Source organism: Rhinoderma darwinii, chromosome 7 (assembly GCF_050947455.1).
Source record: "Rhinoderma darwinii isolate aRhiDar2 chromosome 7, aRhiDar2.hap1, whole genome shotgun sequence".
NCBI lineage: Eukaryota > Metazoa > Chordata > Amphibia > Anura > Rhinodermatidae > Rhinoderma > Rhinoderma darwinii.
In genome coordinates, this window is record NC_134693.1 from 112,907,582 (window position 1) to 112,923,811 (window position 16,230).

Below are 16,230 nucleotides of genomic sequence, written 5' to 3' on the forward strand. Positions count from 1 at the left end.
TCACAATAGCTATACCCGGGGTGAGCTGCTTTTATGACCTCACCCATAATTTGCATATTTCAATATGGATTTATCATTATTTTTAATAGTAGTGACATCACAATACATAAGCCCAAAATACACTATGTGGCCAAAAGATGTGGACAGCTGACCCTTTACACCATTATAAGCTTGTGGTACTTCCCATTACAAAGCCATGGATGTTAATATGAAGTTGGGCCCCCTTTTGTGGCTATAACTTCTTCTGACAAGGCTTTCCACAAGATTTTGTAGCGTGTTTGTTGGAATTTTTGCCCATTTAATTAAAAGAGCATTTGTGAGTTCAGGCTCTGATGTTGGGGTCAGGGCTCTGTGCAGAGTGTCAAGTTCCTCCACACCAAACTTATCACTCCATGTCTTTATGGACCTTGCTTTGTGCAAAGGGGCAACATCATACAGAAACAGGGAAGGGTCTTTACCAAACTAGTCTCACAAAGTCGGAAGCATGCAATGGTCTAAATAGTCTTTACATTACCATTCACTGGAAATAAAGGGCCTAGCCCAAACCATGATAAATAGCCCCAGACCAGTATCAATTCCCCACTAATAATTTTTATATCAATTGATCAAAATTCAGAATTGAATTAAATTGTAATTATTTCTGGTGAACCTAAATAATATAAGGAATTATAGTCCCCTAATATACAGTCCTCTAATATGAGCATATTGAAATTTCTCTTTTACAAGTGGTAAACATAATGATAATAAGGGAGCTCAAATTTTGGCCACTTACCCTGCAAATCTAAGATACTTGAGCAATTTAATTGCACACTAATACTAATACCATATTACTACCACTGTCACACAATATCTTCTAGAGATGGAATAATTCAATGTTCCTAATAAAACAAATTAATTAGCGTGAAGTACAGATGTAGCATTGATAGATTACTTACCGGTCACATCCAACTGATAGTGACAGCTCTGTGACCAACATCATTGTTTATACCCAAGCTCTGTGACATCACAATAGCTATAACCGGTTTGAGCTGCTTTTATGACCACACCCATAATTTACATATATCAGTATGGCTTTACCATTGGGAATATGAATTTGATGATACTGTATGATTTGTACCTCTAGAAAAGTTTAGTGTGATCTGTAATTTTTCCGGGTGTTTTCATCAATTGCTTTACTGTATAGAGTATTTTTTTATTGAAAATAATAAAATTGACGTTTTTAATGGGAACGTTCTCTGATGAATTCTTTATAGGTGATAAATGATCATTTCTGTCTGTGTGACATGGGGGAAATCATTTATATTATCTTAAAATATATAATTTTAGTTTTGAATTTTAATAAACCCTAAAGACCCCCATTAGAGGATGTGACTCTGCACCAGTAAGAACACGCTACATGCTGCATCTCCTGTGCTCAGCCCTCTTACTCCTTATAATCCTGAATACATACTGCTTCACAATTCCCCTACCAGCTTGTAATAGGCATCAGAACAGCTGTGGGCAGCCATTACCTCATGTACCATGTCCTGGAAAGGTAATAGAGGTGGTAAGAATCGATCTAGGCATCCTGAGACAAGACGGTCATACCTGATGTGAACGAATGCAGCATAAATTATACATATCATAGGCCTACCAGAGAGGGTAGAAGGCCAACAACCATATGTATTCATTAAAAATGGCTGCATTATATTTTTATGGATACCACAATCTCTGCTGCATTTATAGTCAAGAGAACTGAAGAATTCCTTCATAGTCTCTTCATCTGGGTCATTTCTCAGACAATTGATGGCCCATTTGGTAAACTGTAAAGACAGGGATTGGCTTTACTAAACATCAAGTAGTCATGGCAGTCAGAACTCCACAATCAGAAAGTGATAACATATCCTAATTGTATTCCCCCCACTTTATGAGATGTAAAACCACTTTAACCCATTAATGATGCAGCCTAGTTTGGGCCTTAAGGCTCAGACACCATTTTTCAAATCTGACCTGTGTCACTTTACCTGGTAATAACTTTGGAATGCTATTCTTTTATCCAAGCGATTCTGAGAATTTTTTCTCGTGACACATTGTACTTTATGTTAATAGTAAAATTTGGTCAATACCTTTAGTGTTTATTTGTGAAAAACACCTACATTTAGAGACATTTTTGAAAATTTTTGATTTTTCTAAATTTGAGTGTATCTGCTTGTAAGACAGATAGTAATACAACACAAAATAGTTACTAGTTAACATTTTGGAGCATGTATTTTTTTTTTTTTAAGAAATTCCATTATAATCCATTTTATTTCTGTAACACAGAAGGTTTTAACAGAGAAACTCAGCTCAATATTTATTGTTCAGATTCTGCAGCTTTTAAAAATGTCCCACATGTGGCCCTGGTGGACTGAAGCACAGGCCTCAGAAGCAAAGGAACACCTACTAGATTTTGGGGCCTCCTTTTTATTAGAATATATTTTAGGCACCATGTCATGTTTGAAGAGGTCTTGTGGTGCCAAAACATAGGAAACATCCCCAAAAAGACGCCATTTCGGGACTACACTCCCAAGGAATTAATCTGAGGGCATAGTAAGCATTTTAACACCACAGGTGTTTTGCTGAATTTATTGAAATTAGGTCATAGAAATTAAAAATGAAACATTTTTCACACAAAAAGTAGTTTCAGCTCCGATTTTTTTTCATTTTCACAAAGAATGAACACCAACATTTGTAAATCAAGTTCTCTCAAATACGATAATACCCCATATGTTGTCATACACTGCTGTTTGGACACACGGTAGGGCTCAGAATGGCAGGAGCACCGTTTGGCATGCAGATTTTGCTGGTTTGGTTTAAAGGTGGCATGTCGTATTTGCAGAGTTCCTTAGGTACCAGTACCGTAAAAACCTCTTGAGAAGTGACTCCATTTTGGAAAATAAAACCCTCAAGGAATTCACTAGGGGGGTAGTGAATAGTTTGACCCCACAGCTGTTTCATAGATTTTATTAGAATTAGGCAGTGAAAATGACAAATTAAATTTTTCCAAAAACAATGCTGTTTTAGCTCTAAATGTTTTATTTTTACAAGGGGTAATTGGAGAAAAAAGCACCACACAATTTTTTACTCAATTTCTCCTGAGTACAGCAATATCCCATATGTGGCCCTAAACAGCTGTTTGGGCACACGGCAGGGCTCTGAAGAGAAGGAGCGTCATTTGTCTGTAGGAGCGCAGATTTTGCTGGATTGGTGTTAGATTAAAGGAGTGAAAGAGCACCATGCGCATTTGAGGTCTATTTTAGTGATTTTTCCATAGCATTTGCCCCCAATTGCAGGACTCTGAGGTCAAATAGTAAAGCAAAAACTTCCAAGAAGTGACCCCATTTTTTAAAATACACCCCTCAAGGCATTTATTAAAGGGTGCAGTGCGTATGACCCAATACTACTATTTTTACTAGAAAAATGTGCAGTGGATTTTCCGCTGATATGCCATTTACAGTGGAGGAAATAAGTATTTGATCCCTTGCTGATTTGGTAAGTTTGCCCACTGTCAAAGTCATGAACAGTCTAGAATTTTTAGGCTAGGTTCATTTTACCAGTGAGAGATAGATTATAAAAAAAAAAAAAAAAACATTGTCAAAATTATATATATTTATTTGCATTGTGCACAGAGAAATAAGTATTTGATCCCCTACCTACCAACCATTAAGAGTTCAGCCTCCTCCAGACCAGTTACACGCTCCAAATCAACTTGGTGCCTGCATTAATGACAGCTGTCTTACATGGTCACCCGTATAAAAGACTCCTGTCCACAGACTCAATTAATCAGTCTGACTCTAACCTCTACAACATGGGCAAGACCAAAGAGCTTTCTAAGGATGTCAGGGACAACATCATAGACCTGCACAAGGCTGGAATGGGATACAAAACCATAAGTAAGACGCTGGGTGAGAAGGAGACAACTGTTGGTGCAATAGTAAGAAAATGGAAAACATACAAAATGACTGTCAATCGACATCGATCTGGGGCTCCATGCAAAATCTCACCTCGTGGGGTATCCTTGATCCTGAGGAAGGTGAGAGCTCAGCCGAAAACTACACGGGGGGAACTTGTTAATGATCTCAAGGCAGCTGGGACCACAGTCACCAAGAAAACCATTGGTAACACATTACGCTGTAATGGATTCAAATCCTGCAGTGCCCGCAAGGTCCCCCTGCTCAAGAAGGCACATGTACAGGCCCGTCTGAAGTTTGCAAATGAACATCTGGATGATTCTGAGAGTGATTGGGAGAAGGTGCTGTGGTCAGATGAGACTAAAATTGAGCTCTTTGGCATTAACTCAACTCGCCGTGTTTGGAGGAAGAGAAATGCTGCCTATGACCCAAAGAACACCGTCCCCACTGTCAAGCATGGAGGTGGAAACATTATGTTTTGGGGGTGTTTCTCTGCTAAGGGCACAGAACTACTTCACCGCATCAATGGGAGAATGGATGGAGCCATGTACCGTCAAATCCTGAGTGACAACCTCCTTCCCTCCACCAGAACATTAAAAATGGCTTGTGGCGGGGGGGGCGGAGCTTGCCGAGCAAGGTGATGGACGTGTAATCCCGGCGCTCCACACTACATCCACTGATTCCTCAGGATATTGCCCACTTTTTTCGGCTAAAATGGTGAAGACAGGTCGGGACAAGTCTAAGGAACATGCAGGTACCCCCAGATCCCATAAACAGTCGTCCGACATGGACAAATACTTCGGCAAAAAGATGCCGCCTGCAGAGAGCAGATCCAAGATGGCGCCGACATCTTCCCGCTGTGAACAGGGAGAGGATTCAGATAGCTCATGTGCGCCTTCAGACTCGGTGGGGGATGCAGACTCTGTACCGATATCTAGGGCTTATCTAAAGAAAACACTGCTCCAGGCACTTATGCCTGTGATGAAAGACTTATCAGACATCAAAACCGACATACATCACATTGGCCACAGAGTAATGGCGCTGGAGGAAGCTCACATTTCTACTGTTAAATTTGGTGCTTCAGTTCATCAGGAGCTGTCTGCTCATCACACGCACTTGAATAATCTATATCTTCACATGGAAGATCAGGAAAACCGTAGTAGACGGAGAAATGTCCGCCTTCGGGGTATCCCCGAGTCAATTGACCATGATGCCTTACCTGCTGTGGTGGATTCTATTTTTCGCTCATTAGTAGGTCCCGAGCTGGCTTTGGATATCACAGTAGAAAGGGTACATCGAGCCCTTCGTCCCAGGCCTGGGGCTGGCGAACCTCCACGTGACATCATCTGTGGGATTTTGAGCTATGTTCACACGGCGGCCATTTTAAGAGCTGCAAGAGATGCTCCAGAAGTAGTGTATGAAGGGACTAAGATCTTACTCTTCCAAGACCTGGCTGCGAGCACATTGGCCAAACGCCGTATTCTGAAGCCGGTTACAGAGGCGCTACGCGCTAAGAAACTACCTGTTCGTTGGCTTTATCCATTCGGCCTTGCCACGATGAAAGATGGCAGTCAGATTACCATCCGCACACCTGGAGATCTGGACACTGCATGGAAAAAGCTGGGGATAGAGCCTATGGAGATTCCGTCCTGGATGCCAGTGGCGCTGGAATTGGGAATGCCTTCAGTGCAAGAACCGTGGCAACCTACTCCCAAGCCCAAGTCTCCGAGAGGCAAGAAGACGCGTATGGCAGAGGACACTTGAATGATGTCTTAAAGTGATTTAGTTTAAATTTCTTCACAGAAATGTTGGGATCGTTTGCATGTGTTGGGCATTATATTTTACCCATGTAAACCCAATACACTGTGGCAAATTCACCGTGATAAGGGGGAGGAAGGTGTATTATTGTTCTATTATGGGGTTGGAAGTGATTGTTATATCATGGGTAAAGTTGGCCATGACTTATACCCCCTATATATATATGTATTTCTCCCAACTCTCCAATATATTCATGCGGTGATTCAGTTTAGTATTAATATGTGGATCAGTATTCGGTTTATGTCTTACGAGTTATGAAGAATTGGTGCGATGTTTTGTACAAAATGGCAACTTTCTTCTCCCCCCCCCCTCTGGCAGGGGTTCTGTTGGATACTTAGTTGCATCATGATAGCACCTCCCATTTCCGGGATGATACGGAGGTTTCCTTTTGATACCATTCCTTATTGTTTTGTTATTATTCGTTTTATTTTTGATTTTGTCTTATCTCCCTGGTGGTGGCACTTAACAAACGTACCTGCAGTCAGGTTGGTTCTTAATGTAAAATATCATGGGTAGACTACGTATTTGCTCCTTCAATGTGAAGGGGTTGAACTCTCCTCAAAAGAGATCTCGTATTTTTAATTCCTTAAGGTTTAATACTCCGGATGTCTTAATGCTGCAAGAAACTCATTTCCGGCCTACACATATTCCAAACTTGTCTACGCAACCATATACACAATGGTTTCATAGCACTTACTCCTCCAAATCGAGGGGGGTTTCTATTGCTATACACAAAGACACTCCTTTTAAAGTAGAAGCTTCTTTGCTAGATCCTATGGGAAGGTATGTTTTCTTGAAGGGACACATCTCCAACACAAAGTTTACGATAGCAGCTGTATATGCACCTAATGTTGGACAATTGACGTGGTTGCATAAAACTCTTTGTTCTCTTAAAACGTTTAGTGAGGGATATCTTGTTTTTGGGGGAGACCTTAATGTATCTTTGGACTCTGCTCTGGATTCCACCACATCTAGTACGAGGTTTTCCATATCTGCTATGCGTCGCCTTAAACTTATCTTGTCACAACTAGGGATAGTAGATGCCTGGCGTGTTAAGAATCCGTCCTTAAAAGACTTTACTTTTTACTCTACACCACATGAGACTTATCATAGAATTGACTATATATTCATTCCTATGGTCCTTGTTCCCTCGTTACTTCAAGCGGATATAGGAAGTATTACGGTTTCAGACCATGCTCCGATATCGCTTTCCTTAGAATTGTTTAATTTACCTCGTAAGGAATGGACCTGGAGATTGAATGATACCATTATTGCAAACAAAGAGCATAGTCAAGCACTTGCCCTAAAAATAGAGGAATTCTATGGCTTTAATGATACTCCGCAAATCTCTAGACCAATTCTCTGGGAGACGCAAAAAGCCTTTATGAGGGGAGAACTTATTGCCCTGTCCTCACGTGTTAAAAAACAAAGGAATGCTCAAATTCTAGACTTACTCCATAAGATAACTCAAATGGAATTATCGCATAAAAACTCTAACTCGACTGAGGATTATAGGGAATTAAGTCAGTTACGTCAGGAACTTAAGGACCATATGAATGTAAAAGCGGCTAAGGCTTTTTTGGCTGCTCAAAGTCACATGTATCTTCATGGAGACAAAGGCTCCAAATTGATGACCCGTCTGATCCGACAAAAACAGTCCAAAACATTTATTGAGACCATAAAAGATGACAAAGGGGCGAGGGTGACTACCACTCCGCTTATAGCACAGACCTTTCAATCCTTTTACTCTTCCCTGTATAATTTGGGAAACTCGGTGGGGAATTCGGGGTTGACACCACAGGAGAAGACTGGCAAAATAGGGAGTTTTTTAGATTCTATCTCGGTACCTGGCCTCTCTGAGTTGGACTGTGGAGAGCTCCTGGCGCCTATCACTAAAGAGGAGGTTGAGAAAGTGTTGCATTCAATACCATCTGGGAAAAGCCCGGGGCCTGATGGTCTACCTATTTCGTTCTATAAAAAATTTAGTCAGCAATTAATACCGAAGTTTGTGGAAGTATGTAACTCTCTGATGAAGGGTGCTTCATTACCTAAGCAAGCATTGGAAGCTTTTATAACTATTCTTCCTAAAGAGGGGAAGGATCTGAAATGCTGTGGGAGCTATAGGCCTATCTCGCTCTTGAATTGTGATGTGAAGTGGTGGGCTAAAATTCTGTCTCTTCGCATTCAACCACTATTGCCGAAATACTAATAAATGAAGAACAGGTGGGATTTGTGAAGGGACGGGAAGGTAGGCACAATGTGAGCAGGGTATTGCACGCTATATGTCAAATAAGGCGTCGGGGGCACTCTATGGTCCTTCTTGGTACTGACGCAGAGAAGGCGTTTGATAGGGTCTGTTGGGAGTACATGAGAGCTACCTTACTTAAATGTAATTTTCCTCCTGTATTTATTGATGCCATATTTTCTCTATATACCTCCCCATCTGCTAGAATTCAAGTGAACGGTTCTTTGTCAGATTACTTTTCTATTACAAATGGAACACGTCAAGGTTGCCCCTTGTCCCCGTCTCTGTTCTGTATGGTGATGGAGACATTACTGGCGAAATTACGACAGACCGTTGGGATTGAAGGATTGAAGATAGGGAGTTATACTCATAAACTGGCAGCCTTTGCAGATGATTTGCTATTGATGATTACAAATCCACTTGAGGCCTTTCCAAAAATAATAGATGTTTTTAATGAATTTGGAGAGATATCTAACTTTAAGATTAATTATGATAAGTCGGAGGCCTTGGGCATTAATGTACCGGTTGGTCAGCTCTTGGTTCTGAAATCTATGTCGCCCTTTAAATGGCCTTCGCAGGCTATTAAATACTTGGGGATAATGATTTCAGCTGATGCGTCCCAGCTTTTCGTACTTAATTTTAAACCCCTCCTCTCCAAGATTCATAGATATATTTCCCAATTGAACATACCTTATGTCTCTTGGATAGGACGGAAAAATTTATTGGCGACTTATGTGCTCCCACAGATCCTATACATGCTGCAGAGTCTGCCTATTGAGCTACCAAATAGCTTTTTCAACAGTTTCAGGAGTCTTTTTGTTAAGTTCTTGTGGAAGGAGAAGCATCCCCGGTTGGCTTATCGGCTCCTTACTCTTAAAAAAGCGCAAGGAGGGATGGCATTGCCTGATTTAAAGACATACTATGAAGCGGTCCAATTGTCTCGATGGTCACAACTAGCTAATTTGTCTATAGGGGCTCTTCATCTGGATATGGAAAGAGCGCTCCTCTCGGAGGACTTAGCTCACTTGCTGTGGGTGAAATTACCATTACCTCCACCAAAGGTATTGGTGACTAGGGGAATGCTTAAAGTTTGTCATAAATCGGGTGCTCTGGCCATGTCTAGTGGAAATCTTTCTTTATTGGCTCCGTTGGCTGTTCTACCACATTATGTAAATAAAACGCAAAGTATGAGTTCTTCAATGTGGCAGACACTTAAAACTTATAAAGTAGCGGAGATATTAGATGCAGAAGTTCTACCTGAGTTGGAGGCTCTTAGGACAAGACTTAGGGGAAATGAACCGAATCCTTCTCTTCATAAGGTTAAGGTCTCCTTTCTACATCAACTTAATTTTAAATCAGTATGTCGTAAATTTTTGTCAACTAATGTAAGCTCATATCCGGACCCCACGTGGCTTGAAAATTATTCTCTTTTACCCAATACCCCGACTAAGCCTCTGTCTAAGATACATTCTGGTCTCCTCCTACAACGAGCTCCATCTAAACCACACTTCATTAGAGAATGGGAAGTCGAGCTGGGCTCTATTTTCTCGCAAATGGAGATTGATCTGATACTCTCTCACTCTCACGGGTTCTCTAGATGTGTGAGGTACCAGGAAAATTCGTACAAATTGGTGACAAGATGGTATAGGACACCTGCTTATCTTTATAGAATACATCTAGTTAGCACAGACGTTTGTTGGAGATGTGGCCTGGAGACAGGGACGCTTACACACATATTGTGGTCTTGTCCTAAAATTAAGAATTTCTGGAGGGAGGTGGAAATAGCTATAGGCAAGATAACAGGAAATAATATCCGGTTAACTGGTTCTGTTGTGGTTACCTGTGAAAGATTTTACGCCTTCGAAAAAGAATTTGATAACTTTCCTGGTGTCCACTGCAAAACTTCTAATTCCCTTGTATTGGAGGAAAACAGATCCCCCTACGATAGAGGTCTGGTGGTCTAAAATGCATCAACTATATAGACTTGAGGAGTTGGTAGACTGGAATACTTTCACAAGGGACAGCTTTCTTAAGACATGGCAACTATGGAAGCAATACTTAGAACAATTATCCAGGAACAATTCCAGAAGCCCTGTTTTGCTTAGGTAAATTAATACATGGGGATTACGGGATGAATAATTTCTATACCATGATACTGGATTTATTTTGACGGACGAGACCAGGGACGTTGCAAGGTGCTGACATTCCATAATTTTTCCACCACCAGGGAGACTGTATTTTTTTGTACTGTATCTATCCTTTTATGTAATTATTATTTTCTTTCCTTTACTTTGTGTTTTTATAAGCACACAGTAGGTTACTGATAATTGATTTGTAAAGCATGTCTCTGTTTTTTCTTTCACAATATATTTCATGAAGATATGTCGGGAATTATCCCATTCGCTCAGAGACAATTTTTTCTAAAGATACTTGGACTTATGTAACCTGCTACATTGTAAGAATGTTATTACGATGGATGTAAGGACTGTTTTATATGGTTGTTTTATATGTTAATACCCTTAATAAAAGAGAATTTATAAAAAAAAAAAAATGGCTCGTGGCTGGGTCTTCCAGCACGACAATTACCCGAAACATACAGCCAAGGCAACAAAGGAGTGGCTCAAAAAGAAGCACATTAACCCCTTCCCGCTCCTTGACGTACTATTACGTCATGGCAGCTGTATCGTTCGCGCTCCATGCCGTAATAGTACGTCTCGGGAGTAACGGCCGTTTCGGCCGTCCTCCCGACACATACAGGAGCTGTGACGCTGCTGTCTTGTTCAGCAGCTGTCACAGCTCCTACAGCAGGGACCGATCGCGATGTCCCCGCTGATTAACCCCTTAAAAGCCGCGTTCTATAGAGATCGCGGCTTTTTAGGGGTTAAGCTGCCATCGCCGGCCTGCTACGCGATAGCGGCCGGCGATGGTGACTATGGCAACCGGACACCAAACAATGGCGTCCGGCTATGCCATAGACGGAAGCCTAGTGGGTCCTGACAACGTCAGGACCCACTATGCTTGCTGTCAGTGAGTAGCTGACAGTTCTAATACACTGCACTACGCATGTAGTGCAGTGTATTAGAATAGCGATCAGAGCCTCCTGCCCTCATGTCCCCTAGTGGGACAAAGTAATAAAGTAAAAAAAAAGTTATAAAAAGATGTGTAAAAATAAGAAAATAAAAGATTTAAAAGTAATAAAAGTAAAAATCCCCCCTTTTCCCTTATCAGTCCTTTATTATTAATAAAAATATATAAACAAACAAATAAACTATACATAATTGGTATCGCCGCGTCCGTAACGGCCTGATCTACAAAATTATTTCGTTATTTATCCCGCGCGGTGAACGCCGTAAAATAAAATAATAATAAACCGAACCACAATCACAATTCTTTGGTCACTTCACCTCCCAAAAAATGGAATAAAAAGAGATCAAAAAGTCGCATGTACCTAAAAATGGTACTGATCGAAACTACAGTTCGTTACGCAAAAAATAAGTCCTCGCACGGCTTTATTGATTGAAAAATAAAAACGTTCTGGCTCTTAGAATAAGGCAACACAAAAAGTGAATGATTGTTTACAAAACGTATTTTATTGTGCAAACGCCATAAGACATAAAAAAAAACTATAAACATAGGGTATCGCCGTAATCGTATCGCCCCGCAGAATAAAGTGAATATGTCATTTATAGCGCACGGTGAATGCTGTAAAAAAAAAAGAAAAAAAAACAATAGTACAATTGCTGTTTTTTAGTCACCACGCCACCTAAAAATAGAATAAAAACTGATCAAAAAGCCGCATGCACCCCAAGAAAACTACAATGGATTCCTCAAGGGGTCTAGTTTCCAAATTGGGGTCACTTTTGGGGGGTCCCCAATGTTTTGGCACCACAAGACCTCTTCAAACCGGACATGGTGCCTAATAAAAAAGAGGCCTCAAAATCCACTAGGTGCTCCTTTGCTTCGGAGGCCGCTGCTTCAGTCCATTACCGCACTAGGGCCACATGTGGGATATTTCTCAAAACTGCAGAATCTGGGCAATACGTATTAAGTTGCGTTTCTCTGATAAATCCTTTTGTGTTATAAAAAAAAGGGTATAAAGGGGATTTTCTGACAAAAAAAATATGTAAATTTCACCTCTACTTTGCTCTAAATTTTTGTGAAACACCTAAAGGGTTCATAAACTTTCTACATGCTGTTGTGAATACTTTGAGGGGTCTAGTTTCTAAAATGGGGTATTTGATAGGGGTTTCTAATATATGGGCCCCTCAAAACAACTTCAGAACTGAACTGGAACCTAAAAAAATTAATAAATGAGGCAATACTTCGCTTCTTACATTATACTGATAATGAGCAGTGCCCACCCCAAGATGACCCCAGTTTTGACCGTTTGTATAAACGGAGACCCCTATTAGACCGTTCCAGTGCCCGGTTTTCCCAACATACACCCCCGAGAAGTGTATTTCTATTGATGAGTCCCTGGTACATTTTAAAGGGAGGGTTCAATTCCGCGAGTACCTGCCGGGTAAGAGGGCAAGGTATGGCGTGAAGATGTATAAGCTGTGAGAGTGCATCAGGGTATACCTACAGGTTTAGGGTATATGAAGGAAAGGCCACCCCCAAACCAGACTGCATCCTGGACTACAATAGGTACATGGGAGGGATGGACTTGTAAGATCAAGCCCTGAAGCCCTACAGCGCCATGCGGTGTGGTATAAGAAGCTGGCCGGGCACATCATACAGATGACATTGTACAAAGCGTACATGCTACATCGATGTGCAGGCCAGACGGGAACTTTCCTGGAATTTCAAGAGGTGATTATCAAGAACCTAATCTTTAAGGACCATGAAGGGGGGGGCACCCAGTACTTCTGGAAGCAAGCCCACACGCATCGTACCAGGGCAACACTTTCCAGGAGAAGTTCCCCAAACTGGCAAGAAGGGAAAAAGTCAAAAGAGGTGCAAAGTCTGCTATAAGAGGGAAATAAGGGAGGACACAATATATCAATGTGACACGTGTCCCGAATAACCAGAGCTCTGTATGAAAGTGTTTTAAAATTTATCATACATCCCTTGGTTTATAATTTACCCCAATTTTACTTACCCTGATGCACTCCGCACAGCTTATCCCCCCTCGTCTTTCCCCTCTGGACCCTGCTGTGTGTCCAGGCAGCTGATAACAGCCACATGTAGGGTATTGCCATACCCGGGAGAACCCACATTACAGTTTATGGGGTGTAGATCTCCGGTCAAAATGCTCACTACACCTCTAGATGAATGCCTTAAGGGTGTAGTTTTTAAAACGGGGTCACTTCTTGCGGGTTTCAACTGTACTGGTACCTCAGGGGCTTCTGCATACATGACTTCGCACTAGAAAATCCTGAGTAGGCCAAATGGTGGTCCTTTCCTTCTGAGCCCTCCCATGGGCCCAAACGGCAGTTTATCACAACAAATGGGGTATTGCGGCACTCAGAACAAATTGCGCAACAGAATGGGGTATTTTGTTTCTGGTGAAAATAAGAAATTTTCAGCCAAAACTACATATTATTTGACAAAAATAATTTTGTTTTCATTCCCAGCCCAATTCAAATAAGTTCTGTGAAAAAACTATGGGGTCAAAATGGTCACAACACCCATAAATGAATTCCTTGAGGGGTGTAGTTTCCAAAATGGGGTCATTTGTGGTGGGTTTCTATTGCTTTGATACCTCTGGGGCTCTGCAAATGCGACATGGCACCCGAAAACCAATCCAGCTAAATCTGTACTCCAAAGAACACACAGCGCTCCTTTCCTTCTGAGCCCTCCCATGGGCCCAAACAGCAGTTTATCACCACAAATGGGGTATTTCCGCACTCATGACAAATTGGGCAACAAAATTGAGTATTTTATTTCTTGTGAAAATAAGAATTTTTGAGCTAAAACGACATATTATTGTAAAAAATATATTTTTTTTTAATTCCCAGCCCAATTTAAATAAGTTCTGTGAAGAAACTATGGGGTCTAAATGGTCACATTACCCATAAATTAATTCCTTGAGGGGTGTAGTTTCCAAAATGGGGTCACTTCTGGTGGGTTTCCATTGCTTTGATACCTCTGGGGCTCTGCAAATGTGACATGGCACCCGAAAACCAATCCAGCAAAATCTGCACTCCAAAGAACACACAGCGCTCCTTCCCTTCTGAGGCCTCCCATGGGCCCAAACGGCAGTTTATCACCACAAATGGGGTATTGCCGCACTCAGGACAAATTGGGCAACAAAATGGAGTATTTTATTTCTTGTGAAAATAAGAATTTTTGAGCTAAAATGACATATTATTGGAAAAAATATATATTTTTTTAATTCCCAGCCCAATTCAAATAAGTACTGTGAAGAAACTATGGAGTCTAAATGGTCACATTACCCATAAATGAATTCCTTGAGGGGTGTAGTTTCCAAAATGTGGTCACTTCTGGTGGGTTTCCATTGCTTTGATACCTCTGGGGCTCTGCAAATGCGACATGGCACACAAAAACCAAACCAGCAAAATCTGTACTCCAAAGAACACACAGCGCTCCTTCCCTTCTGAGGCCTCCCATGGGCCCAAACGGCAGTTTATTGCCACAAATGGGGTATTGATGCACTCAGGAGAAATTGGCCAACAAAATTGAGTATTTTGTTCCCTGTGAAAATAAGAAATTTTGGTAAAAAATTACATCTTATTGGAAAAAATGTCATTTTTTAAATGTCACAGCCCAATTGAAATAGGTGCTGTGAAAAAACTGTGCGGTCAAAATGCTAACAACAACCATAAATGAATTCCTTGAGGGGTGTAGTTTCCAAAATGGGGTCACGTTTGGTGGGTTTCTATTGCTTTGATACCTCTGAGGCTCTGCAAATGCGACATGGCACCCGAAAACCAATCCAACAAAATCTGGACTCCAACAAACATATAGCGCTACTTTCCTTCTGAGCCCTCCCATGGGCCCAAACGGCAGTTTATCACCACAAATGGGGTATTGCCACACTAAGGACAAATTGGGCAACAAAATGGGGTATTTTGTTCCCTGTGAAAATAATAAATTTTGATCACAAATGACATTTTATTGGAAAAAATGAAATTTTTTTCATTTCAGAGCCCAATTCAAATACGTGCTGTGAAAAAACTGTGCGGTCAAAATGGTAACAACAACCCTAAATGAATTCCTTGAGGGGTGTAGTTTCCAAAATGGGGTCACTATTGGGGGATTCCTACTGTTTTGACACCTCAACACCTCTTCAAACCTGGCATGCTGCCTAAAATATATTCTAATAAAAAAGAGGACTCAAAATGCACTAGGTGCTTCTTTTCTTCTGGGGCTTGTGTTTTAGTCCACGAGCGCAGTAGGGCCACATGTGGGACATTTCTAAAAACTGCAGAATCTGGACAATACATATTTAGTAGTGTTTCTCTGGTAAAAGCTTCTGTGTTACAGAAAAAAAAATGAATAAAATTGAAATTCAGCAAGAAAAATGAAATTTGCAAATTTCACCTCCACTTTGCTTTAATTCCTGTGAAATGCCTGAAGGGTTAAAAAACTTTCTAACTGCTGTTTTGAATACTTTGAGGGGTCTATTTTTTAAAATGGGGTGTTTTATGGAGGTTTCTAATACATAGGCCCCACAAAGCCACTTCAGAACTCAAGAGGTACCTTAAAAAAAAGGCTTTTGAAATTTTCTTAAAAATATGAGAAATTGCTGTTTATGTTCTAAGCCTTGTAACGTCCAAGAAAAATAAAAGAATGTTCAAAAAACGATGCCAATCTAAAGTAGACATATGGGAAATGTGAACTAGTAACTATTTTGGGTGGTATAAACGTCTGTTTTACAAGCAGATGCATTTAAATTCTGAAAAATGCAATTTTTTCAAAATTTTCTCTAAATTTTGCAATTTTTCACCAATAAACACTGAATATATCGACCAAATTTTACCATGAACATGAAGCCCAATGTGTCACGAGAAAACAATCTCAGAATCGCTTGGGTAGGTTTAAGCATTCCGACGTTATTACCACATAAAGTGAAATATGTCAGATTTGAAAAATGGGCTCTGAGCCTTAAGGCCAAAACTAGGCTGCGTCCTTAAGGGGTTAAGGTCATGGAGTGGCCTAGCCAGTCTCCAGACCTTAATCCCATCAAAAACTTATGGAGGGAGCTGAAGATCCGAGTTGCCAAGCGACAGCCTCGAAATCTTAATGATTTACAGATGATCTGCAAAGAGGAGT